The sequence below is a fragment of the Lissotriton vulgaris genome, unplaced genomic scaffold (genome assembly GCF_964263255.1).
Source record: "Lissotriton vulgaris unplaced genomic scaffold, aLisVul1.2 SCAFFOLD_1890, whole genome shotgun sequence".
NCBI classification, from domain to species: Eukaryota; Metazoa; Chordata; class Amphibia; order Caudata; family Salamandridae; genus Lissotriton; species Lissotriton vulgaris.
This window is the reverse complement of record NW_028245980.1, coordinates 99,829-124,744: the sequence shown is the minus strand read 5'-3', so window position 1 is coordinate 124,744 and position 24,916 is coordinate 99,829. Positions and strand designations below refer to the sequence as shown.

At 46.4% G+C, this 24,916-nt stretch overlaps 1 protein-coding gene across 1 annotated transcript in view; it reads left to right on the top strand.

The window, feature by feature from the left end:
• The first annotated feature begins 2,289 nt into the window (after positions 1–2,289).
• The window catches only part of RAB9B (RAB9B, member RAS oncogene family), a 29,636-nt gene continuing 7,009 nt past the window's right edge, over positions 2,290–24,916 (top strand). The window contains exons 1-2 of the mRNA XM_086949217.1: positions 2,290–2,419; positions 8,615–8,683. The gene's annotated coding sequence lies outside the window, so the exon portion shown is untranslated. The remainder of the gene's footprint in view (positions 2,420–8,614; positions 8,684–24,916) is intronic.

Sequence of the window (24,916 nt, the reverse complement as noted above, 5' to 3'; positions counted from 1 at the left end):
CACTGAATGGGCCAAGGCAAATGTTCACCTGAAGCAGAGGTCTTCTAAGGCCAATAAGGTGACGTTCTTGTTAAAACAATTGAGCTTATACCTGATAAGCCCTTTGCCGGCCCAATACTAACTGCCCTAGAGGCAAAATTGCTGCCAAGCCATTAGTTATGGCCACCAGGCTTTTCCAGGGTTGCAGTACGACCTTCTCATCACAAGCCAAAGCATATTAATCAGTCTTCTCTATCCAAAGGTCGGCAAGGAAGTCAAGGCTAAGATTGGAGCTAGGCCTGGTAAGGCCAGACCTGATGTGCCAGGGGAGATCATAAAACTATACTTAAGGATTACAAGGGCCCCAACAAATTCCTAAAGACATCCACTGAGTGTCATCTTTGAGGGGCCAAGCTTAGTATGGCATACCAGTCTCTGCAAAGCGCTTAAAACTTTAAAGGTAGAGGAAAAGAGCAAACCATTGCTGGAAATTCCACTTAATGTCAGTGAAACCTCATTTGATTGGGATCTTAAATCTCTTTGCTTTAGCCCCCACCTAGTCCCGCTGAACAGCTCCTACATGGTAGGCTAGGCACAACCCTACCTAAACGAGGCCTTGACACCACAAGTCCGAACCAAAATTCTCTTCATGAGGCTATGCACACTAGGAATCACCAACTTTAATGCTGCATGGGCTCGCAAGGGGGAATTCACAAATTACAAGACTGTGCTCCTACACGAGGGAATCCTGGCTACATCTCCTATGCTGCTGACCCGCCCTTAGGAACGAGCGCCGTCGACTTCTTCGCCCAGTTTGTATCACCAAGGGAACCAAGTCATGTAGTTAAGCATCAGCCTTGTGCTTTTCTAAAACAACCACAATGGCCTTGGCGAGACTGGGGAAATGTATCCATCTGATTAGAATGTCTCTAAAGGCTGAAAACAATCACAATCAAACCAGGATGTCCAGCACAGTATAACAAGGGGGATAAAGCAGTTTTGCCCCAAATAAGTGCAGAGCCCTGACCCTACTCACCCGTCCTACAGAGACGGTATCATATTAATGGTTCCAAATTGAAGGGCCAAGGAGAATGACCCACTGACTACCAACCTACAGTCTGCCAAAGTAGAAAACTACCAAGGTTTACGCAAGTGTCTTAGAAACTTTGTGCAAGGACTAATGACAATGACTACCTTGCTGGCAGACCGAGTGGGAGCCAAGGGGAGAGGATATAGCACATAAACAAAATGTTTTATCGGTAGCCTCTACAGTTTTACTGTGACTATTCTTTTATCTGCTAGTTTTTATGTTTTTTACTGCAATGATTTTAATTAATTGTACAGTACAGTCAATAAAAATCAATCAAGACTTCCTGGTGCTGTTATTCATCATTAGAGCGGCAGACCCCGATGCAGAGGTCTGGCCCGGGACCAGGGTTCAATTCCCGCCTCGGCGGGTCTTGGGCTCAATTTCCTCGGACCTGATAATTCTCGCCTCGGTGCCTAATCTAATCATGGGTCCCACTCTGCAACTCTGGGCAATAGCTTGCTTAATCTCCACAACGGCCCCAACAGCGCTGGGATGCCTGGCTTCACCTTGGGGGTGCCCAGGAGTGGACATTTCACAGGGAAAAGCCAGGAAGGGTTCCACAGCGGTATGCGTTACTGTGCCAGAACACCCAAGTTGGGGTATTAGTGCGCTTTACAAGTACAAATTACATTACATTACATTAAATTTACATTACATTACAGTTTTTTTCTATAAACTTGATGTGTTCATAGTGTTAGTGTTTTGTAAATATGATTGCACGTTGAAAAATTCATTAAAAAAGCATTGAATCTTTTTTAAACAGACGGTCATCCTGACCTGGCACCACGGGGGGTGCAGGGTAGTCCGTCATGACCCTGTATTACACCCTCAAATGAAATCTGATATCGATAATTGAGTAAGAAAGTAAGGGATGAAAACATTAAGCATCAACCCAAAAACCGATTTAACAAACTAAGAGGTGGATCCATGATTGAAGGATGGCTGAACTAGACAGGCTTTGTTTTAAGCGTTGTGCCCCGCAGCAGGTCATGCGAGCAGCTGTCACTGGAACGGAACTACATCTTTCAGCACTGTGGAAAGGCATCTGGGCTGGGTCTTTCCACCCTTTCCCCTACCCCCGCCTTTTCTCGTCTCGTCCGTTCTCCAGGGCGCAGGCGCACGCCGAAGAGTGCAAATGCGGGAGCGCGCGAGCGTCCTTTCTGTCTCCCGCTGGTGCGCGCGCGCTGCTGAAGTCTTTGCGTTTGTCCCGGCTGCTGCTAGTGATGTAATCGTGCCACCTGCACCTTTAACGCTCAGAACAGAGGAGCCGGAGGTGGCGCGTGGTACCCGAGCGTGCAGTCAGAAGACCGGTTCCGAGATTTTCACTGTGCCGGAGAGAAGCCCTCGCAGGTAAGTGGGCTGCGACGCTTGCGCTTGGAACACTGAATGAGACGCCCAGAATCGTGCTGAGTAATGGAATAGCGGGTGGTGAGGCTGCAAACCGGCGTCCCCGCTCAGTGCGCCTGCGTGCCCGTCTTTACAGGGTTGCTGGCTCAGTACTTGGGAGGTGGGCGTGAGAGGAGAATCCATGCTCTCTCTGCCTCTCCGATGGAAGAGAGTCACACTGCCAGCATCGTCTAACAAGGAAAATCCCCCATACTACACATAGCTAGCCATAAAATCCAGATACTAACTCAAACACGCATGCTGCACAGCTGAACCAGCTAGTGGGGAGTTTAGTATTAATAATGCCACTCCTTGGGTATATCTTATAGAACGAGGTTCATTTAGATTACACGATTTAATCTTTTTAAATGAAAATAATGCTTGTATCTAGTAAGGTCTTTCTATCTTAATGCAGTTCTATAGAGTATAAAAAGAGGAACAGGTGCTCCTTCGTTAAGAGATTGTTGCGAAATGGAGTGGTCTAAAAACCTGAGTCATTATTTTCAAGGACAGATGACGTCCAAATTCTGATAAGTTGTGTCTGCTGCAAATATATTTTGGGAACAAAGCTAGCAAATCTTTCCAGACATGTTGACGCTGCATAACGGAATCTATTTTCGGATTCATTGGACAGAATTACTCCTTTTTTCCAATAAAAATATTTTTACCAAGTGCTGAAGGTCCCATTTTCACATCGATCTCGTGAAAACTAGTCACTGTTCTGTCAGGACATTTATCTAACCACAAAAATAAAGCATTCAATCAGTGAACGATGTAGAAACTCCAATGCTTCTACTATCAGACGTGAATTTAAAGAATGAATATGGAGGCTACTTGAAAATGCTACCACCCAACTAAGACCTGCTAATCTAAAACAAATGACCTCTGAGAACAGCAGGCGTTAATAGAGTGCGTGGACAACATGTTAAGTCCCGTCTTTTCTGAAGTGTCCGGTGTCATTTTGACCTTGAAGTAAGTGATAAAACCAGACTACTTGTCCCCCCCCCCCATTTTTATATTTGTGCCTGTTGTAAAATATAAATTCATTCTTACTATTCCTCAACTGCCATCAAAAACACGTTAATCAATCTTTTAGAACTGAGTTTTAAAGAGAGCGGTGATGCCTCAGAGCGATAATTGCATCATTGCAGAGCATTACAACTGCATTACGTTTACAACAGAAACACATAGAACAACTTTGTGTACGAAAGTTATCACTGTTGTATACTATCTACTTTGACTTCACGTTTAACACATTTTTTTTGGTTCTAATTCGTGACAGAATGAGCCAAAAATAGATGATTAAACTCTTTAGAGAATTGGTATTTAATTGCATGACAGTAGATCACTAGACTCCAGGTATTTCAGAATAGTCAGTAGTTCTTGACAAAATAATTATATGGACACTACACAATGAAGAATATTCACTTAATGATAACATATATGATGGTATCCTGACCTATTTTGCATTCTACTGTGAAAGGTAGAGAAAGGCTGTCAACTGATTTCAGGGACCCAATGACACGCATATTCCTTCTCCAGTCTTATGCTCTTGCCTACAGAACACTTTGCAGATAATAAACAGGGCAAACTGATTTAACTTTAATACAGCCCAATTACTCACATTTGAAAAGTTGGGAAGAATCAGTTTGTTACTTATTGCATCATCAGGAAACGATTATGTAAAATGTATATGCTACAGTTATTGGCCTTTTTACATATTTACACATCTACACTAATCTGAGATAAGAGATGTGTAAGAACCAATGCATTAAATCTGCTAGTCAACCACATTGAATTTAACCAGTTGTACATTGCTTATGCTAGAGGCCCCGTGCTCTTAACGTGAAGCTTCCAATCTCCAGCAGTCTTTGATATGTAAGCACTTTCTCCTTCTCCCCTGCAGAGCTGCACGGGGGTGCGAGTTACACAGTTTTTGTAATTTCGGGGGAAAACAACAGAAGGTAAAGCGAAATGTTTATGGGGAATTTTAATTTAGGATAAAAAATATAACGGACGAGAAGAGAGAGCATAGGGAGAGTTTTCAGTTCATACCAATGCTGCCAGTAACTCCATATGTGGAGAACGAGAGGGTTGTTATTTCAAAAAATCTAAATATATGAACTCCGATCCATTTATTTACTTGTATTTATTTACGTGTTTTTGTTTCATGTCAGTTTTCCACTTCTATTTGTTTGTGTCATCCTGTATTCACTTTGGAATACGCCTACAAAATGATACGGATAGTTGCATAAAAGGCTATAGCTTTTTTATTTAAATTTTTTTAACTTTAGCCACATTGCGCAGCTTTGCGGATGCTCTGCAGGGAGGCTAAAAAACATTGACAAAGCCCATATGTCACAAAGGAGAGACCTATCGGCATTGCCAATGCTCGTGTTAGAATGTAGTGATCTTGGTCAGCATGGTGAAAGAAAAGATGGCAAAGAAATAATAATTTTGGACTATTCTTGATGGATTTGAAGATTTTTTCCTTTTTAGATTTGGATATCATTAGAGGTACTTGAAGTGCTGATGGGTTTCAGTGTAGGTGTTTTTATTGGTCTTTGGGTCTTATGGTTCATTATGGCTGTCTTCTTTGGTTCTGTGCCTCCTTGATGTATTTGATTTAAAGCTACATTTTTTTTGGTTTAAATTTCTTTTATTGATTTTGCAAAAAACAAGAACAACCGACCCAGTGTGCTCAACATGCATCAGGTTACAACCCGGTATTTGCTATGGCATGTAATAGGCGTGAAACAATAAAGGAAAAGGAACCCCCTCCCCCTCCTCAAAATTAAAAATAACCACCCAAGAAAACGGAGAAAGAAACTGCGCTCCAGAAGGAAACCCCCAGAGTATGCTAGATAGCGGGCGCAGCAGGAGCAGATGCTAAAGGAGGATCTGCAAATCTCAGGAGTTTAAGATATTTGGGGCAGGTGAGCTCAGTGAATTCATATGTCAGGAAGGGCGCCCACAAGTAATGAAAGGAAGTCCCTGGGTTGGTCAAGGAAAGGGAAATCTTCTCCATCCCTAGAACAGTCCACAATCTGTGGTGCCAGCCTAGTCGTGTATGGATGGTCTTAGTACCCCAGTGCGTCAGGACATTCTGGACTGCCGCCCCAAGGGCAGCGCCATCTGCTTGCCCCTCCTGGATTTAAGAGGGAAGGTAATAGCATTAGGGAGGCCAAGAAGTACGTAAGCAGGGAATCTGGGAATCGAAATGTAATCCCACCTCATCCAGAACTTGTTGCCAGTAGGACCCCAGGACAGAGCACACCCAACGTAGGTGGGTAAGAGTGCCCAAGGAACTGCAGGCTCGCCAGCACAATGGGCTACATGAAGGATTACCCCGCTGAAGCTTCACCAGAGTTAAATACCAATAGCTGGCCAGTTTAGCGGCCGTCTCAATAGAGGCTACGTTCCGTGCGGTGTGGCGGGCCCGGTAATAGATATCCATCCATTCTTTTTGTGAAAATTCCCTACCCAACTTCCCCTCCCACCATAGTTGCCTGGGGGCTTTCCCATTATCTGAAGCACCTCAAGTGAATTTGTACAGGTCGGATGTCAGTCGTGCGTCGTTGTGTCGTGTTAGTAGCCATTTCTCGAATGAGGTGAGGAGCCTCCCCGCCCCTTCCCTTATATCCCTCTGGAGTGCTCAGTGCCTTATCTGCAAGTATTGGTAGCGTTCTGCCTCAGGGATTCCATGCTCAGTGCGGAACTCAGTAAAGGGGCGCGACCCCGAAAGATCGAAGAAGTGGCCTATGGAGCGACAATCCCCAGTCATCCAATGACTGAATTCCCCATGGTCAAGTCCAGGAGTAAAGTCAGGGTTCTGAATGATAGGCAAGAGAGGGGAGGGTAATGTTGTGAGTCCCCTAATAGTTGCGGTCTTATCCCATGCCAACATGATGGGTCGGGTGACTTCCGAGAGGTACATGTTGCGAGGGTACCTCATACGCGATAGGAAGGGAACTCCCCACAATGGCTGGCCAGCGAGGGACCTGTCCATGAACAGCCAGTGTTTCTCAGATTCAGGGCGTGCCTACTCCACCAGCGCCCTCATCTGGGCAGTAAGCCAATAAGTCGTGAACACCGAGGCCCCCCTCCACCGGATCACAGTAGGTGAGTTCACAGCACATCCTAGCTCTTTGGTCTCGTCAAATGAAGCGCTCAGTATCCCGCTGTAAAACCCGTATAGTCCCAGACGGTGGCGTCAACGGGAGGGTATGAAATAAAGTATCTGAGGCAATAACACAATTTTCACCGCCGCTATCCGGCCCAGCCAAGAGTGGGAGTGGGGTCTCCACTGCCAGAGGGAGCCCCTGACCTGCTTCAGAAGCGCCATGTAGTTAGAGTGTCTAGCGGCAGTAATGGTAGGGCCCACTGAATCAGGAAATTGCGCCGAAGAACTTCCAGCGTCTCTGGTTCGAATGATAAATTGAGGGCTTGTGACTTATGCACATTAATCTGGAAGCCCGAGGCAGGAGCAAAGCGGTCTAGCTCATCTAAAAAAGCTGGAAGTGAGTTCCTAGGGCACTCCAAAGTTGCCACCACGTCATCTGCGTATAGGCAGAGTTTATGCTCCGAGCCCCCCGAAGCGCTCTCCCTTGATAGCAGGGTCATCACAAACTCTTTGAGCCAAGGGCTCCATATAAAGAGCAAGGAGAAGCGGTAACAGCGGGCACCCCTGTCTAGTCCCCCTACAAATAGAGAGGGCCGCTGAAGCCTTACCCTTTACCCGCACGGTAGATATGGGATTCGCGTAGCTCTGGAAGATCCAGTCAATAAAGCAGTCCGGCAAACCAAAATGGACCAGCGTCGTGTGCAGGTATGGCCAGTGGACCCTGTCATACGCCTTTTCGCCGTCGCCAGAGAGAACCATACGCTCCGCTGGGAAGCGTTCTGAGTGGTCCACTAGTTGAAAAAATCGTTTGGTATTGTCAGAGCACTGATGTCCAGGAACAAAACCGGACTGATCTGGGTCTATCCGGGAAGGTGGCGAGAGAGTCTGGCTGCCAGAATCCCTATGAAGAGCTTTAAGTCTATGTTAAGGAGGGATATGGGGCGGTAAGAGCTACAGAGACGCTTGTCCTTGCCTGGCTTGGGTATCACTGTAATTAAGGCCTCCAGCATAGAAGGTGGTAAGGAGGAAGTTGGGGTCAACCCTATTGAATTAAAAACGTGCGTCAGAAGTGGGGCCAGCGTTGTACAAAACTTTTTACAAAAAACCAATGTGAACCCGTCGGGACCTGATGACTTAAGTTTCAAATGGGAGATCGCCGAGACAACCTCCTCCAGCCGGATAGGAGCCTCTATATCAGCTGCTTGGTTTGGGAGTAATTGTGCTGTGGCCTCGCCCCGGAGGTATCGGGCCGGCTCATCCTCTGCCATGGATTAAGCCGTATATAATGTTTCGTAGAATCGCCTGAAAGGCTCCACTATCTCCTGGTCGTCTCTACACTCCCCCCTCCTTACTATAATGTTACATTGCAGCATAAGAGCTACCTCTGGTTTCAATTCTCGCTGTACATAATTCTAGCGCAGGATTACTAACAGGAGGACTGAAGTCTGTTTTTCTCCACAGGCAAAACATTTTACCCTGTGGAAAAATACCTTCCTAACACCCTCACCAAATCTGGGGGTGATCTATTTTCCGTCCCATCTTGGAGGTGGAGTTATTACTGTCATAGTCAGTAGTAATTCATGTACGCCACTGGTTTTGCCAGCCTCGTTGCCTCGTCTTTCATGGCTCTGAATGTAATGAGCTTGGCTTTTAGTGGTAGAAGAGGAGGAAAAGTGCGGATAATCATACATGCCAATGCCTTCTTTACAGCAATAGCCACTGGTGAACATGTAGTGTAACATGTCTTATTGATGTGAGAAGTTTTGGTCATTAAATATGATCAGCTGACAACTCTCAGCAGATTTTGTGATTTCCTGATCGTCCTGGTTTTACTTTTTTTTTAATGTAATTTTTTTTATCTGTAGGCTAAGGAGCTACTGAAGAGCCACAACTCACCTGTTTATTAACAATTGATTTTCAATGTTAGCAAGATAAAAAGTACCATATTAATAAAAAAAAAGACAAAAACAAACAAATGTGTCTTGCAGAAGTTACCTCTATTAAGCTAACACTTATTTTATTTTTTTCGTTGATAGCTCTCAAGACCACATGGGTACCTTCCTCAGGCAGTTACAGAACAACTGAAGATTATCCTTACATTACAGGTAAGAACAATATAATTATTTTTTTCTGGGGGAAAGATGCATGGATGTTTGGTAATCACGGTAGCGAAAGCAAAATACAGCTTTTTTAATTCACTTTAAATACATTTGACAGAGAGCAAAAGTGTAAGCAGCGTTTGATAAAAACCATAGCAATATATATATATCTTTATCCGAGTGTTGTGTTCAACTATTGTTTAGACTAGTTACGTGCACGAGGGAGGGCGCGATCTTAAAACTTACCCTCGGAAACCACCCTTGCCTAATAAATGAAGACCGCCGCTTGGCAGGACAAGCAATCTGTGAAGAGTTCTGCACCTTGAAAAACCAGTTCAGTGTTTACGTGGGATGAAAGGAAAGGAGTTTTCGTGTCCTCCTGTTTTTCTTCTTGACTGTCCGAACGTTTGGGAACGAATGTTTCAGATTTTTTTTTTTTTGTAGACTTTTAACTTAAGATGTTCTCCTGTGTCTGGTTTTTAGGTATTTCCCAAGCCAGGCACTGTTTACATAGAATCAGACTCGGCTTAATAGTAGATGAGCAAAGTGAAGGAATTGTGTTTTCTCAAGCTCAACTCAGTATTGCTTTGTGCTGTGCTGGTTTAATGCTACTTGATTTTGTGCATTTGTTTTGAATTTTTGTGGTCGTAATAAACAGGAAGCACTAGACAAGCTTTAATAGGTTTGTTCACCGTCGAGGCAGCATAGGATAAGCAAAGCTGCCACCTCAGCGCCCTCAGCCTCTCAATCGTTACCCAATGCGTCACCTCAGCAGAGCAGGAACATACCACCGGGAAGAGAAGGGAGTAGAAAAATAGTGAGGATCAAATCAGTGTAAGATCTTAACAGACATTGGTACCATCACATATGGGGAAAATACAGCCGTATTGGTTGGCATGGGTATATCCCAGGTATTGTTGCTTTCACAAACCTGTCTTTCAAATTTGTAGGCTATCTGAAGTCAAGCTGTGCAATCTCTTGTAAAATATCTATCAGTCTTTGGTCTTGCAGAATTAGCCAAATGTTTTTAGCAATCTTGCTCAGGACTTTCAATGAGGCACGGATGATGACCAGGTGAGAGAGACTACTATTGCCACTTAGGTGTATATTTAAGTAGTTTAGTTAGTTTTCTTAAGGTACTCAGTACATTTTGTCATTTGTTTCCATATATTACTAATTCAACTCTGGGGGTGTCTGGCTGTCCTTATTTGGTGCATATGAGTATATTCGATTGTAATGTATTGCTAGGCAAGAATGATGGTAATATGTGTGTAATTAGGGTGTTAGCAGTGTGTTTATCAATAGTGCAAAGACACCCACAGTAAGTGTATACTGCACTTATCAAATGGTTAATAATAATATGGTTTTCTTGATCAAGTTGCTCGGTTCCTATTAAGTTTATCTTCCTTACGTTGATTTGGAGTTTTTTGTCTGTCTTTACATTTGTTTGCTTAATGCACCAACTGTTCATTTTTATTCCTTTACCAGTTGTCCATAATGGTGGTAATCTGTTCCTGGATCTTCCTATGTGGTTGCAGCTAACTTCAGAGAAATTATTTCATATTCTGCCCTTGTCCTAATAAGGTATTATTGCGCAAGCTGGTGGCGTAGCTGTAGATGATGGGGCTCTGACAGAGTTAATGTTTTTGGAATGATGTTCTCTTCCTTGTGAACACTGACAAAATATATATAATTAAGTGTTACTAATGGCTTCTTTCAGCCACAGCTTCTACCAAAAGGCTTTGTTGAGTCAGAAAATTCCAGAGTGGGTTGAAATCTAGGAAGATGCCATTGTGGTAGCTTCTTTGCCTGTGATTACAAGTTGAGTTGAGTGGAATTGATGTGTTTAATTCTGATCCGCTCAATCATAAGTTCCGGGTCCGCAGTAGTATCTTGTACCCGAATTTGCAGGGTGCTGGAACACCGGGCCCGATTTTACTACCAGAAATTCTGGCCAGGTAAATTGCTTGTGGTTCTGACTTTAAGCACAGCAAACCTTGGTCCTCAACCCCCAGCAACAGCCATAAGGGTGCATGCAATGCTCCCCTTTGCCAGCCTGCTTCCTCCTCCACAACCTGCCACTATCACCCAAACTACAACCTGCTTCTTTCCCCCCCACCTCCTGCCTCGCCTTGTAAGGTCTTGGGCTATTCTCCACAGTCCTGGAGCTTTCATCAGCAAGAGCAGGACTGATGGCAAAGAATCACGATGGCTCAAATGCGAAAGAATTTGTGGTGGCACAAGCTTGGCACTGTTTTGTCTAAACTGTCTATCTGATTGGTCACAATTTCATGCCCAACACAGCCAGTCTTACTACCTAAGTTTGAAGGTTTGTCAGGACAGGTTAGGATCTTCAATTATGTCCGGAAAAAACCCAATACAAGTTTATGTTATAAGGTATTTAGGAAGTTTTGTTGATGCCGACTGATACAGACCAGATGCATATGACGAGACGTCCTTTCAATTTCTAATATCCCTCTATTTGCAGCGTGTAACACAGGAAAAAATAAGGTCCTCTGCATATTTTAACACCCTGAGGAAGCCCCAAGCCGGACAGCCTCCTAAAGGGAGCGAAATATGTGTAGGCTGTAACATTCACAATTTTGATTTATGGAACATTGATTCTGTACACGCCTTTGTACCCAACGCTGAGTTCTGGAAAGAGTTAAAGTTCATAAATACCTTAAAACATAAACTTGTATTGGATTTTTCCAGAAGAAAGTGACAATCCTAACCTGTTTTGACAAACCTTCAATCATATTGTCTCTAAAGGGGAAGGGGTCTTAACAACTTGTCAACATAAATACTTAAGGGTTCTGTCAGTGAGTTAAGACTAGAGACAAAAGGTCTCATGGGGGGTCCTGTATGCTCTTATAGACTTTTGGTAATCCATACATAGCTGGTAATACTGGATGGGAATTTAATAAAAATATGTTGACAAGTTTTTAAGACCGTTCGTGTCCCATCAAAAATCCTTCTTCATGGACACAGCGGATATGATTAAGAAAGTAGAGGGTCTGAGCTTTAATGGGTGTCATCAATGGCTAGTATTCCTACACATTGAAACACTTTATTCAAATATACCTCAGACCGCTACAGTGAATACAGTGAGGGACATTCTTAAGGATGAAAATGGGGATTTATCAGAGCATGCCCACTTCTTAATTGAATTGACTGAATTAATTCTTAAGAACAACATTTTCATTGTTGATGATGTTTTATACTGTAAAATCAAGGGGACCAGCATGAGGGCTACCTGTGCTCCTAGTCTGGCCTGCCTCTATGTTGGTTCCTTTGAGAAAAAATATATTTACAACAAAGCTGCCCCTTCCTATGAAACTGTGACCCATTGGTCACGTTTCATAGACAAGATATTTTTTATCTGGAACAGCGAAAAGAAGGAGCTATATGAATATTACACGGCTTAACTGTGGTGACCCAAATTTAAAATTCACTTCCTGTATAAGCCAAGATCATTGCGATTTCTTAGATATTAAAATACAGAACAAAGGTGATCACTTAATGGTGGACTTATTTGTAAAGCCTACGGACAGGAACACCACACTACACTAGAATAGTAATCGTCCGAAGTGCCAAAAGGATAACATTCCTTTTGGCCAGTTTCGGCACCTCCGCAGAAATTGTTCAGATAGAAATGACTTTGAAAAACATGCTGCAAACTTAAATAGGAATTTGAAGACTAGAGGCTATCCGAAAAGAATTTTAAAACAGGCTTATAAAAGAGCAAAATATTATAATCTGGACACTTTATTTGAGGTTAAGAGAGGACAGAAAGATCAAACAGAATAGCGTTTGTAACAAACTTTTCCTCTATCAGTAATAAGATTAAAAATTTAATAAATAGAAATTGGAATTCTCTACAGGATAAGAACACAGCCTAAATTTAAAGACCTTTGTTTTTCTACCGGAAGAATAGAATAATTAGAAATAGGCTAGTAAAAACATATAGAGAACTAAACCTAGCCCAACAAAGGAGCATAGATACCAATAGTAAAGTAACTGGTACTTTTCACTGTAGTTCATGTTCCAACTGTAAATCGGTGATAAAGGGACAACAAATCACACTAAACGGCACAGAACACAGCCTCCAAGATATGTATAATTGCAGTTCCAAAAATGTTATTTATTTAATCACATGTCGCTGTGGGAAGGGATATGTGGGTGGAACAGTCAGAGCAATTAGGGTGCGTCTTAATGAACATAGATCTGCCATATGAACTAATAGAAAACCTGCACCATTGACAGAACATTGGAACACGCATAATCATAAGGTTGAGGATCTGAAATGGTGCATACTTGAGAAGACTAAAATATCTAAAAGAGGTGGTAACCTGGATAAAAAACGGAAGATGAGGGAACACAATTTACATATGGTTTAAACAGCCGTGAAGAATGGGAAAGGCTTTACAGATGAGTATATACAGGCAGTAAATGGTTCTAGCAATCTAACTGGAGAAGTTGAGGACATAGAGTGTCCAATGGATGAAAACATTTACATCATGTTCAAAATTAATTTAAAAAAGGAAAAATAAGGGGGCGTGGCCAAGATGGCGACCGGGACAGAGGTGTAGTTACGGAGCTCCTCGCCCCAATCCCCTGTAACCCCCCACAATAGCCCTAAAAATAGCCAATTTGTCCCCCTCACACACTGCACGATACGGCGCGGACCCACAGCACCGGTGTGCGGACCAGCAGAGGTGAAATCGTCCTCGCCCGCCGCCACCGCCAACAGGAGCTGGAAGGAGCCGAAGAACGGGCCTGGCGCTGGTCGGACCTGCCGCAGCCCGGAGGCCGACTGGCCCGCACGACAGGGCTGCTACTGCCTACCGGAACCGACCCTCGGCATCGGAGGCCCCCCCACCCCCCCGAGGCACAGGGGGGCCACCTGGAGAGAGCCAACGCCTCGCGGCTGAGGTACACCGCGGCCCGGACAGACCCCAAATTTGGTTTCCGGCTTGGGCCTACACGCACTCCGGAGCCGGCGGAGAGGAGACACAGAGGCCCCGGACTGATCCAACCCACACTGCTGGAGCGGAGACACGTTAAGGTCCGGCGCGGGGCTGCCGCTCTCATCAGCAACGCGGCTGGGTCGCAGACACGGAAGCCTGCACTCGCGCGCCCGAGGCAGACTGCGGCCCGGGTGCACTGTACGCTAGACCCAGGTTTGGGCCCACACTGCGGTGGAGGCCGGCCGGTGGACAGCACAAGCAGAGCGTTGGGCACAACAGGGGTGAGTCCTCAATGCCCCTTCTTTCGGGAGGACCCCCTACACTGCACGGCGCCCCACATCAAGGCGCCTAATCGAGCCCCCGGCCTGGGCCTATGGGACATAGCCGCGAGTAGGAGAGAGGCCTAAGATAAGGGAATCCGCCTCGGCATGGCTGCCGGGGGCATCTGAGGACCGCCCAGAGCTGGGGTGCCGGAGCCCATGCCCGGCCATGAGGGACCCCTTGAGGGAGGCCTGCAAACCGCCTGACAACGTGGACGATCTGCGGCGCAGCAACATTTGAGGTGAGGAGTGTGGGGTGCTTGGGGGGCCTGGTGATCGTGCCCCCGCGGGAGGAGAGTTGTCGCCGGTCCATTGCTGGACCCCCCCCCCCTTCCAGGCCCTCTAGGAACTGCTTAAGGAGACCAAGCGGGCGAAGGCCGGACCCGGGTAGCGCCGAAAGCACGTGCTGCGGGGCCGGCCCCGGCGGCAATGCTTTACCCTCGCCTACGCTGCTCCCTGACACTCGGGGGGGCGCAAATCGAGCCTCCGGTGGAGCTCGGACATATTCAAAGCTTGCTTGCACCTCGAAGCATACCGATTAATGAACTATTCATGAAATCGTCCACCAAAAATGAGAAATCCCAAACACCCACATCACCATTGGCCTCGACGGCCGCTCCGACCAGGGACGCTGAAGACGCCCCTATCACGAAGTTGTTTCTGGAAACTGTTAGAAGGGAGCTCTCAGGGTCGGCCGAGGAAGGGGGAGAGGCCTCCCGGCGATGGCCCTCTCCTAGGATCGGACAGTCGAGCAATCACCCCCCTACAGATGGACGCCACACAAAGATAGGTTCTTAACACTTTTATCAGTAATTTTATGCAGGTTATCGTACGATATAGAGGAACAGGATTCAGGGATCCTTTCAAATTTAGTCTTTGTGGGAAGGGAGTAGCGGGACAGTCTCGGTACCGGTCTGGTACAGGGATATCTTGCAGGCAGGCTCTCAATCCTCGAGCTGGAGGGTTCTTCGGTAGGGGCAGCGGCAGCGCCAGCAGGACCCTAAGGATAGTTCACGAAGATGGGCCGCGGCAGCGCCAGCAGGACTCCAAGGATGGTTCACGAAGATGGGCCGCGGCAGCGCCAGCAGGACCCCAAGGATGGTTCACGAAGATGGACTGCGGCAGCGCCAGCAGGACTCCAAGGATGGTTCACGAAGATGGGCCGCAGCAGCGCCAGCAGGACCCCAAAGATGGTTCACGAAGATTGGCCGCGGCAGCGCCAGCAGGACTCCCAGGATGGTTCACGAAGATGAGTTCGTCTCGGTGTCTCTCGACTCCAGGATACAACTGCCGACCTGCTCTGGAGCTGCCCCAGTTATAGGTCTGGGGCCCTTTGATGTCCGGACCCTCGTACTTGGAGGTCGGAGGGTCCGGGATGTGCGAGTCATGACACCCAGCAGGGGGATGGAGCCAGCGCCCAGGGAGGCTGGGGGTGATTGAAACCTGGCGGATGGGGGAACCATCGAAACTCCTTCCCCTATTGATTCGTCAAGTGGTCTCTTTACCCCATGGTTGGATCATGGTGCCTCGATGTCGGGGCTTTGCTGGGGCTGGGGTCGGGCCGAGGCCACGAGGCCTGGTCGTGGAGGGTCCAAGATGGCGGCTGGGCCGGAGACGGTGGTCCGGGAAAGGGTCCAGGCCAGCCGAGGGGGTTGAGGAGAGGCGGTCGAGTTCCACCGGGGAAGAGCTGGGGGGCTGCCCGGTGGGCGGCACTCGTGGATGGTGGATGGTGCTGCTCTTGGCCGGGGAACAGGGCTACGTGAAGACTTCCAGACTTTAAAACAGGAACTGGTGAGTGAACAGAGGGAACTGTGCCAGGACCTGGACGGACTGGGGAAAGAGTGGTGGCGGTGGAAGAATCTAACCATGCACGCTGTGAAGATCTGGTACACCTCCAGCAAGAAGTTCTCCGTCTTCAAGAGCAGCAGGTGGGCCTCCAGGCTCACTCGGAGGACCTTGAAAACCGCTCTCGGCGGAACAACATACGGGTTAGGGGAGTGCCATCGAAAGCGGAGGGGAACAGCGTCACAGAATATCTCCAAGACCTCTTCTGAGAGATCCTCAACGAACCTGCTGACTTTCCCATTCGCATTGACCGAGCGCACCGAGTGGGACTACCCCGCCGGGCTCCCGCCCCCCCCCCGGACATCTTAGCGTTCCTCCCGGACTTTCCCCTGAAGGAGAGGATACTACGGGAAGCACGTCGGGCACAACCCATCCGCTTCTGAGACAGCCCTGTTGAACTATTCCAAGATCTCTCAGCTATCACACTTCAGAAGCGCAAGGACTTCAAAGTAGTCACCATGTTCCTAAAAGACAAAGGGGTGCTCTACTCCTGGGGTCACCCGTTTCGCCTGATCTTCAAATGGGAAGGTACCCTACATCAACTCCGCTCGCTTCAAGACACCTGTGCCCTGCTGGGCCTTGAGCTACCAGACGACACATCAGACGGAGACTCCACTCCGGGGTCTTCCCAGGCTAATCGGACACAACCCTCTGGAAACGGCTGGCAACAAGTACGGAGACGCCGCACACCTAAAAATCACCTCCGCCCGGATCCGGGGACAATTGCCAAAGACAGAGCCGCGGCCATCGAAGTAGTTGTTAAAGACACAGCCACTAAATCCTAAGCTTGTCTCGGACAGTGAGCCATACTTGACGCACTTTTTTCTTAGTGGGGTGGGGGGAGAGGGACGGGGGGGCCACACGGGTCGCCACTGCCACGGTCTCCTTTACCTTTTCAACCTGCTGGCCTGAATTGACTCTGGATAGGCCTGGGACTATGACTTTGGTTTGGGAGCCACAAGTTGGGGTTAGATTAGGAAAGGGAGAGAAGGGTTGTTGGGTGGGGGGAACAGGGACTGTTCGGGGATGGCGGGAGGACGGACAGTGTACCGCCTGGGGTGTTGTTCCGGATTAGGATGGGGATCAGTTTTGCGGGGGGGACAAGGGTGGGAGTGAGGGAGGGGACCAGTATGCCAAGGGACATCAACAGGTTTCATGTACTGACCAATGTTCACTGCACCCATTGATAGGTGCGTTGCCTCGCTTTGCCGAACCCGTGCCACTCCAAGATGTCTAATACACTTAAAGTATTGTCTCTCAATGTAAAAGGCCTCAACAATCCAATCAAAAGAAGAGCTGTTGTCTCATATCTGGAACACTCAGGGGCAGACATCTGCTTATTGCAGGAGACTCGCCTCCTACCTAAAGACTGGCACAGAATGCGCTCCAGAGCCTTCCCTCAACAATTCTTTTCATCACTCCCAACTAAAAAAGCGGGAGTGGCCATGCTCGTGTCCCGACACTTTCGGGGCCGCGTAGGGGTCCAGGTGGGAGAACTTAAGGGACGCCTCCTAGCATACACCCTCCTTATAGGGAATAGAACAATAACGATCGGCTCCATTTACGCTCCAAACACTGGCCAAGAAACTTTTCTCAAAAATGCACTTTCGGAAGCACTACAACCCTCTAACTCTCAACTGCTCACTTGGGGGGACCTCAACCTAGTTATGGACACAAACAAAGATAGGTCCGGACACCGGTATGGGGAGGCGGGAGCGCTATCTGAAGCGGGTGGGTTGTGGCTAAAGGAAAGGGGCCTGTTAGATCTTTGGAGGGCGATACACCCCAACGCGATACATTTCACATTCTACTCACATGTACACCACACATGTGCGCGCTTGGATCACTTCCTAGGCTCCTCAGAATTAACTACCCACATCACTGATATCTCCAGCGGCCCTCAAAGACCACGACGCAGTAGAATTGACACTTGCCATGCCCAAAACCACGCGCACCCCGGGCTCATGGCGGCTTAACGAGTCCCTTTTGCAAAGACCGGCCGTCACCAAACAAATCCATAAATGCATTTAGGACTACCTCGCCACTAATGATAACTCCACAACCTCGATATCGGCCCTCTGGGGAGCCCTGAAAGCTGTAGTTAGGGGGGAACTGATTGCAATAGCAGCTGCAGACGCCAAAATTCGCAAAGAAAAAAGAGACGATCTCACAACACAAGTGGCCGAGTTGGAAAGGGTTCACAGCCGCACTGACGCTCCAAGAATCTGGCGAAAGTTGAAGGCCTCCAGGGCCCAACTGGCCAGCCTTGATACCGACAGAGCGGAGTTCGCCGCCCTCCGACTCCGCCATTCTTACTACGTAGGAGGCAACCGCACCGGGCGCCCTCTAGCTAGTACCCTAAAAGCCAAGACCCAGCACTCTAAAATCACCCCCCTCCTGGGCGCCTCTGGGGAGGCCCTCACCGAAGAGGCGCAGGTTGCGGACGCCTTCTTCTCGTTTTACTCTTCCCTATATAGCGAGGACAAATTGCCGCCCGCCGACATCGACGCATACTTGCAATCAGCGGAAATCAAACCGCTGTCTAGAACGAACGCAGAGGCCTTAGAGGCTCCTATTCGCCTGGACAAAGTCCTAGCCGCTATCTCCCGCCTGCGCCCACTTAAATCACTGGGTCCTGATGGCTTTTCATCAGGTTTCTATAAACTCTTCGGCCAACTCTTAGCACCGGTACTCACGAGATTATTTAACTCGTTCGAAGGCCCGAGCTCCATACCCCCAGATATGCTTGCGGCAGAGATAGTGGTGCTGCCCAAACCGGGCAAAAGCCCAACACATTCCTCAGCATTCCGTCCCATCTCGTTACTTAATCTAGACTTAAAACTGCTCACAGGGGTACTAGCAATCCGTCTGGGCCCCTGTCTTCCGGGAATCCTCGAACCAGATCAATCGGGCTTTGTTCCGAACCGCCAATGCAGCGATAACACTAAACAGCTCCTGCACCTTGTGGATAAGGCCCACTTCCAAGACTCGGACTCGGCGCTGTTGGCTATCGACGCAGAGAAAGTGTTTGACCGAGTCGACTGGACCTACTTGCAAAAGGTCCTACAACGATACCAATTGGGCAATCGCTTTCAAGTCTGGATAGCGAGCTGTTACTACCACCCTCAAGCTCGGGTTCCCCTGGGAAGTCTTAAGTCAGACCCCTTCGAGATACAGCGAGGTACGCGTCAGGGGTGCCCTCTCTCACCCCTCCTATTCGCCCTTTACGTGGAGCTGCTTGCACAGAAAATCCGAGACAATCCTTGTATCTGCGGTATTACTTTCGGCCATGAACCTCATGTGGTGGGACTGTATGCCGATGATATCATTGCTGCCCTTGACAAACCATCCCACTCTATGCCTGCCTTCCTGGAGGAGCTGGAGAGCTTTGGGGCAGTGTCTGACTTCAAAATCAACTGGGGGAAATCCTTGATTTTGCCTCTGGGCAGTAATGCCCACCCTCGCACTCCGCCACCTGACTTCGGCTGCGATTTACACACGTCTGCACAGCTCCCATATTTGGGAATCACTCTCACTTCCACCACTGACGCGACAGCGTCCCTTAACTATAAAACACTCACCTCCCAGATTCGCGCCGATCTTGCACGCTGGTCGAAACAACCCCTCTCCTTACTGGGCCGCATAGCGGCAGTGAAAATGTCAGATTTACCGAAGATTCTGTATGTCTTCCAGACTCTCCCGATCCTACCGCCACCTGTGCATTACCGGACCTACAAGCCGCCCTCCACCAGTTCATCTGGGAAAAGAAACGCGCGCGCCTGCATAAACAGATAGCGCTCAGAGCTGTAGATGAGGGTGGTCTCTGAATCCCCAACCTCTTGCAATATTTCCAAGCCTCACAACTCCGCTACTTGGTGGATTGGTATAGGCCAGAATCCAAAAAGAGGTGGTTGTTCCAAGACAGAGCGATGGCCCAAACATCACTATGGAAGATACCATTCCTCGCTCGCCAACACAGACCGCAATATCTTCTTCGGTCCCCCATCACGCGTACCATTATGAAAACTTGAGACACGGTGGTGGGCAAGAGAGGCTTAACAACTTTCCCCTCCCCACTCACTCCGATCCTAGATAATCCGGAATTCCCGGCGGGCAACGACCCTCGTGCCCTTTCCACAATGGCGTGGAACGGACTGCCGTTCTGCTAGCTATTTCTTTGACTTGGAGGGCTTTCTCCCCCTCAACGACAGGACTATGGGGTGACCAAACCTCACATGTTCCAGTACTTCCAACTCCGCCACTGGCTTTCAAGTCCGGAATGCGCTCCCCTAGTAAGTCGGCAACTGACACCATTCGAGAAGTGGCTGATTACGAAAGATTCGGACCGGCACCTTATCTCGGACCTTTACAAGATGCTATCACCCGCGGTCGGCCCAGGTAAAACGGCGGGGCAGAAGCGTTGGGAATCGGAACTCGGCAGGGCATTGTCACCCAAGGAATGGGGGTTTATATACTACAGAGCGGCACACACCACTCGTAACACTAATGCCAGAGAGGCGGCGGTGAAATTAGCCATATACTGGCACCTTACCCCGGTCAGACTCAATCGAGGCAATCCACTTCGAAGCGCGTTGTGTTGGAGGGGCTGCGGCGCGAAGGGCACTTTGACCCACCTCCTGTGGGATTGCAGCGCAATCCAAGATTATTGGAAGGCGGTCCTAGATGATATCGACTCCACCTTTCAAACTGAAATTCCACGCTTCCCTGCGTATGCCATCTTAGGACTACCCAATGCACTTACATTTCCCTTGAGATCCTCGCGCGACAAACAGATGGGCATTGCCATGCAAGCAGCGTCACAACATATCCTGTCACTCTGGGGATCAACCACGACCCCATCTCACACTGGATGGCTGCATAAATTATGGTGCACACTAGGCATGGAGCGTATCCAAGCCACACTGACACACACCACAGACTCCTTCCAGAAAGCTTGGCAGCCGCTTTTATCCCTTCTGTCCAAAGAATTTCACGAAATCACCTGCCCAAAATATCTTTGCATCCTACAGCTCACAGGGCCACCACAGGATCCCCCATAAGCTCAAATACCCTGCAGCATACAACTCTACACGCGTCATACCAGAGGTCCCAAGTAGAAGGCATACTGGTCTGGGTGGAGGGAGGGAAGGGATGTTGGGAAGAGGGAGGGGTATTTGGTTCCATTACTTGTTCTGGTCGGTTGACCCTTTTTACATGGCACCTTAGTTGCAGCACTGGCTCTACATATCTGTGTTGGCATATTGTTTTTGCTTCCTTGATGACATTTAGAGAAGACGTGCCTGTCTGTCTCGCTCGCTAAATATGCCTGCTTCTTAATTGCTGTATTGAAATGCCTTCTTTCGCTCTAAAAACCAATAAAACAAATTTGAAATTAAAAAGGAGAAATAAATAGTAGCAGTTGGCTTTAGCAATCTAAGTGAAGATATTTGGGACATAGATCGCCTAATAGATGAAAATACTAACATTATGCTTACAATTAATTTTAAGACACAAATAGCTACCCAAAACGATAAAGAGTGGGAATACAGTATAGAAGTTCAAACTATGAGAGTCAGCGCATTAAGATGGCCGTTGAAAAAGACTGAAGCAGCGAGATGGCGAAAATTCTTAAAAATATGGTTGATGACAACAATAGATTACAAGATTGAATAACACGAGAAGGGGTCCAATAATTTACATAAAGTCAAAAATTACAGTGGGACCTCCATATATTTGAATATGGCCATTGCAAGAACAATAGTGGTGAGTTCAACCTAAGCCGTACATACAAGAAATGAAAAATAGCGAAGTAGGGTCATAAAAATTTGCATCTAAAATGGGTAATAATAATATACTCTAACACTAACAAATACACGCGAGAGCTCTATAATTTATAGAGGGTCTATAATCGCGGTTTAACCCTCAGACATTTTAAGAAGGCCACCGTTTTGTCAGAGTAATTAAGCCTAATCGAGGATTGGCTGTATATAGTGAAACAAGGTAAAAATAGTGTAAGGGATAAATAGGCGCAACATAATGTGGATTTATAAGCATAAGATGGGGCCGAAATTTAAGGTTGAAATTTAAAGTTGAAACCATTCGGAGCTATTGGGTCTTAAGTTAAAAATGTACCCGTAAAATCACCCCATCTGTATTTAGCGTGCGGCAGTGGGTAACCAAGCAGGGATTATAGGCGAACTTTTTTGGTATAACGTTGTATTTACACCACGATAATATGGCCACCAATTTTACAGCATGAAGCAACCAATTTCCTGGAAATGACCCCACTGGAAATAGGTTATGTATCTGTAGGCACACGTGGGACGTGCAACATTTAAAACGCCGAATCTGAGACACCCAGCATCTATTGCCGTATTCCTGCCGCTACATGAGGCTACAAGAATAATATCCAAGAGGTAAGGAGAAGGCCTATATGTGAGAATATGGAGGGCTTTTTAAGATATAGTTATAGTGCGAAAAGTAGTATATTTATGAAGAAAAGCGCAATATATGTATGGCGGTAGTAGACCATTGAATAACGTAGTCGGGGCTCAACAATATAGAATGGTTATAGTAGTAATATTAGACTATATACCTGAACACCCATAAGGTATTGAAAGGAGGACATTTATTCGTTTTGCGCATAATGGGAACGCTGCATGACCATAATATCGGTGCATGATGTATGTATCATTACTGTGCACATAGACATCTTGTTGGGCGTTTCAAACCCACTGTGCAATGCGATACAAACTTAATCATCACGGTTTTCGACTTCAATATTTAATCAAGTGAAACCGCGTACCTGTGAAGGTAGAGGTTTTGAAAATCTTTTTATGAAACATTGCAAACTCTCACACCGTAATTGGAACTGCTACACCATATATTAAGCAATAGTGGCCTCAAAAGAGTGGCAATCTGTAAAAACAGTAGTGAGGACATGAAAAATAACGGGCTTAAAAAGAGCGTTAATTCTCTGGAACAGCAGTCATAGCGAGCACATGACAAGTTAAGACATCAAAGGCTCTTATGCGTAATATGGAGACAATATAATCAGAGATATATGTTCTTACCTTTAAACAAACACCCCGGGATAATTTAATAATCCTGAAATAGTACGGAGGGTGATGGAAAATTCCTGTTACCACTAAAAGTATTCAATGTCAAGAGCAGGATGACACGCGGTGATAGGTGAGCCCATTTCCTCTCTAACTAACCATAACTTTAATGTAAAAACCAGGATAGTGGTTTCTAATGGCTTGTCTTTCTGTTGACATCAGGCAAATAATTAAAACGAGCACAAAAGGAACTACGCCAGATGTGTATAGCAGGAGTGCCTGAAAAACCTGTAATTGAATCTCAGTAGAGCTTGGTAAGTGTACATTGCCTCATGATAGTAGGAGGATCAAAGGTATAGAACAACAAGAGGGACTATAAATATACCATTTCCCTTCTAGATATAAAAAAAGACTGTCAAGCAGACTACGGCTTCCCAAGATTCTATGGAGGGAAGATATATAGCTTCTTTTAAGGTACGAGCAAATGATCAACAGAGGCACCTTAGTTCAATGATCTGAGTGTGATAGTGTTAGCATAAAAAATGATCAACACTAATAAATAGAACATGATTAAATATTAAAAGTACTAATTTAGAAGAATATGGATATGATTGGAGGGTGATGAATGTATGAGGACCGCTAAACACCAAGAGGTAGCACTGGAGATAGGAATAAGGGATATTTAACTCTGACAATGTAAATAAAGCTTGAGAAAGTATAAACTGATGTAATATGGATGTAATATATATCGGAATGTATTAGTGATAATGTATTTTTAATTTTAATTTACAGAATATACTGTGTTTTTAATCAATTGTCCTGAGGAAACCTTTGGGTTTATAGTTTGGACATACGAACAAGACTGTTTTTAAACGTATTTCGGAAACTGTGTTCTGATGGTGATACATCAGTGCTGGATTATGTAAGACAGATGGATGCCACATTGACTGTTTTTATGAGCTAAGGATAACATTTTGTACTGGTTTTAATAAATAAGATTGTAAACGCAATTAACATGGTCAGGTTAAATTTCCTACATTGTGGAAACATATATTTCCTTTTTTGGTTCTACTTTAGACTAGGTGGGTAGTATAAATAAGGTCCATCGAGTGTGAATGTGTTGCCTAATGGAGATTGAGCGATAGTGAATGAGAGGGAGATAGCTCTTTGGACAGTTTGAGCATCACAAGTATCATACCGGGGGAACAATCTTTGTTAATGTTCTTGATCTACCCAGTTCCCTTGCGGGTTAGAGGGTTACTCTCTTTCTATTATACATATAAGGGAATAACAAGTTCTGATGTAACTATGATGGCTACGTTTGACAAGACTCGCGATTCATGCCGTCACACACTAGTTAGTTGTTACACTCAACAAGACTGAAACGTGTCTGGGGCTGCTTGTGTTCCTATCCTAAATGAATATGGCCTACTAATTTAACCTGGCCTGACCGTTATAGGCAGTACCCGGACTAATTTGGATGTTTTTGTCCTTTATTGTAGTGGAACAGTGACCAGAAATGATGGCCCAGTATGGCTATAAATGTATAACACTAATTAAAGCATTCCCTCAATTACTTTTTGTTTTTAAATCGATTTTCAGACTTTCATTCAGATGACTGCATCTGACTATTATCATTATTTTTTTTCAGTCTTTGTAGCTCCTTCCGCACTCTTGTGATGTGTTTCCTTATTGATTACATTGCGTCCAGTAACTCTACTTGTTACGTAAGATGTACTACTATAAATTCCTTCTCTTAAGAACTTTTAAACACGGTGACTTCGGCCTGTTTTCCACCATTCGCTTGTTATAACTGGAATCTCAAATGTAGTTTTTGGAGAGGTGAACTATTTGCCTCATTTACTGTTTCAGTTAGTGTAGCTTGTGTTTCTACATTAGATGGATGTGGCTCTGACTTACGAACTAGTGAGTGCATTATTTTGCTTTTCCTTTGTGTCTCATATGCTGATTGATACGGAGTCCAAGTAACAAGCAACTTTGGCTGTATCACACGGTCGGCATGCAGACTTCACCAGACCTGGTGCT